The sequence below is a fragment of the Marmota marmota genome, unplaced genomic scaffold (genome assembly GCF_001458135.2).
Source record: "Marmota marmota marmota unplaced genomic scaffold, marMar, whole genome shotgun sequence".
Taxonomy (NCBI): domain Eukaryota; kingdom Metazoa; phylum Chordata; class Mammalia; order Rodentia; family Sciuridae; genus Marmota; species Marmota marmota.
In genome coordinates, this window is record NW_025999876.1 from 85,487 (window position 1) to 88,609 (window position 3,123).

General features: G+C 43.9%; 1 pseudogene; it reads right to left on the minus strand.

Moving 5' to 3' along the window:
- Positions 1-1,350: 1,350 nt before the first annotated feature.
- LOC107160671 lies at positions 1,351-2,309 on the minus strand (annotated as a pseudogene).
- Between the last annotated feature and the right edge of the window lie 814 nt (positions 2,310-3,123).

The window sequence follows — 3,123 nt, forward strand, 5'->3', positions numbered from 1 at the left end:
GTTACTCATTCCTCAATAATAACTTAGAGTGATGTCCAGCAGAGGAGTTTCTAAGTGTCATGCACTGTCCATGCTGGTACATGGCCAAGTCCTCTCTCCTGGGCTCAGGAGGGCTGCTGCCTGGTGGTGTGCTCAGGCCTCCTGCTGTCTCTGCAGGCTGAGCTCTGGGCTCCCTGGGGCCCTGTTCCCACTGGCCAGGCACCAGGTTCACATAAAGCAGAGGTGACAGAGCTCCCCACATCCTACATAGCATGTGCTGACTTCCCAGATGCCCCCTGACTGCAGACACAGTGGAAGGGAGAAGCCAAGGAGAGTCTCAGTTCTGCTTCCTTGTGGAGAACAGGATACACTCAGGAGTGAATTCTTGGCATTATACTCCAAAGGCATGTGAGCCTCATTTTTATCCTTTCCAGCAATCTGCAATTTCATCCAGATTATCATCTACCAGAAAGTTAATTCTGCAGAGAATAACTGGCACACAGAAGTCTTGTAAACACTGTAGTTTTTGTGATGATTTCTATTCTTCACTGATAGTGTACCTGGAGTGTGGTGGAGATCTGAACAGTGTTTGCAAGTACCGCATGTGATAGTTCTTCATGCTGCCTCTTGTGGGTTAAAATCTTTCTTTTCAATTCACTTTTACTTACCATACACAAAATTCACAAACTTATCTGCACAGAGTTGAGAGATGAAAGAGAAATATATCCAGATTAAGGCAACAGGGACCAAGTACCAAATACATTGCAGGTGACAGGGAGGTAGATGAATGAATTCATTTATACAAATCACATACATATTTTCTTGATTTCATTTCATAAATCTCTCTTTATTGAAGTGGTATTTTACCTCCTGAAATTTGTCTCTGATTTCGCTCTTTCCATCATACTTTATGTGACACATCAGCTTAACTACGCACATTCTGAACTTCTCTGATATTTCTTCCACTGTGTCATCAGTGGATTCTGTTGTTCTAGCATCTTTCTTTCTCTGGGGCACTTTGTTCCCTTGTTTTTTCATGTTGTTCATGGGGCTTCTCATAATGTGGATCTGAGGCAGCACAGTTTCTACCCTATAGACTTATATTGTCTCCTAAAGTCTTAAGTATCTCACTTTTAAGAAGGAGATCAATATTAATAGTACCCAAAACAAAGGCTATATAGCCTTAAACCTAATAGCTCTTACTAAACATCCACAGTTTTGTCACAATAAACAGAAATGGTGTGATCAATTGTAGTTTAAAATATAAATAGTATGTTTGTAAAAGGGTTTACACCTCTTTTGCCTAGAGACTCCATTTAGGAGACTGTGTGCATGTCATTAATAAGCTTCCTTTTTAATTCAAATCCTTTACTATTTGCTTTGCCTTGGGCTCAACCACTTTCCCAGCTGTCTCAGCCAAGCATCCTGTTCCTCTTGGTTCCTCAGGGTGTAGATGATAGGGTTCAACAGGGGTGTGACCACAGTGTAGAAGAAAGTGAAAAACTTGCCATTATTTGAATCAAAGTTGCTTTTAGGGTCAGTGTACACCATGGCCACTGTCCCATAAAACATGAAGACCACGAGGAGGTGGGAGGAGCAGGTCAAATGGCTTTCTTCTTTCCCTCCTCTGATTTCATGCTCCTCACAGCCTGAGCTATGCACCCATAGGAAGCCAGGATCAGCCCCAAAGGGACCATGGTGAAGATGACAGCCGTGATGGTCATCTGCCACTCATTGGCGGTGGTGTCTACACAGGCCAGGTGCACGAGGACAGGCACCTCACACAGAAAGCCATTCAGGAGGTGATGGGGGCAGAAGGGCAGCTGGAAGGTGGTGGAAGATTGGAACAGAGACACTATCAGACCAGACAGCCAGACTAGGAAAACCAGCTTCCAACAGAGTGGACGGTGCATGAGGAAAGTGTAGCGCAGGGGCTGGCAGACAGCAATATAGCGGTCAAAGGCCATCTCCACCAGCAGCACGCCTTCTGTGGCTCCAGCCCAGAGGAACACACCCAGTTGGATGACACACCCTGTGTAGGTGATGCTCTTGTCCGGCCCCCACAAGTGGAGCAACATCTGGGGCACAGAGGCTGTGGTTAAGCAGAGATCCAAGAAAGAAAGATTGCCAAGAAAGAGGTACATGGGTGTGTGGAGATGGGGGTCCATGAAGGACAGCAGTATGATGCTGGAGTTGCAGAGGGTGGTCATGGTGAAAAAGAGGATCACAGCCCAGAAGAGTGTCTTTTCCAGATGGGGCCACTCAGAGATCCCGAGCAGGACGAAGCTGACAGGGTAGCTCTGGTTGATCCTCCCTGTGGTTTTTGGCATTAGGGCTCAAACATAATGCTAAGCAAGATTTTGTGTACAAAATTTGTAGAAAGACCTTACTGCCATTTATTTGGAGAGGACAATGGGATGAAATGACTTTCTTATAATGTCTGTTTAAACCAAGGTGGTTTTGCAACACCTCTTGTAACTGTTCTATAAAATATGCAGCCCTTGCATTCCCAGTTGAAAACCTTACATGGTCACCTTAGAATACTTACACGCTCCTTCCAGATTATACACTCAGCCATGTTTATACATGGAATTAAAGGTGGAAAAAGATTAACTTTCATTTATCTATGTTTTTCTACAAAAGAAGCAGATATTATTTAGCATTATTTGGTGATATTAATAGAAATGCATGGGCTATAGATTATCCCAGAATCAATAGTCCTGTGCCCCCAGTGTAAACTTCAGTACCATTCTCTGAGTGATTGAAGCAGTACCTTGGCATAGAAGAGATACCAAAGTTTAAGGAGCTTAAAATGGGTTGGGCACCACTTCCTTGGCCTCAAGTAACTTAAATTAAAGAACCAAGCACAGCAACCCCATCACTGTTCTTACCTGATGAATGGCTACAACAACCATTGCCACAGAGCATTCTGTTCCAGAAGAGAGGGGGTGACAAGGTCCTTCCAGAACTAAGTGCTGACATTCCCAGAACTGGTGAAACTGAAATCACTATAACTGCTGCCTTATTCTACCATATATATGTCCATCATCACAATTCCCAAAAACCAACTAGGAATAAAGTATAAATATCAAGATATTACAATCCCTGAAAATAGAGATGGACCAGGGGCAGGGACACATGCTT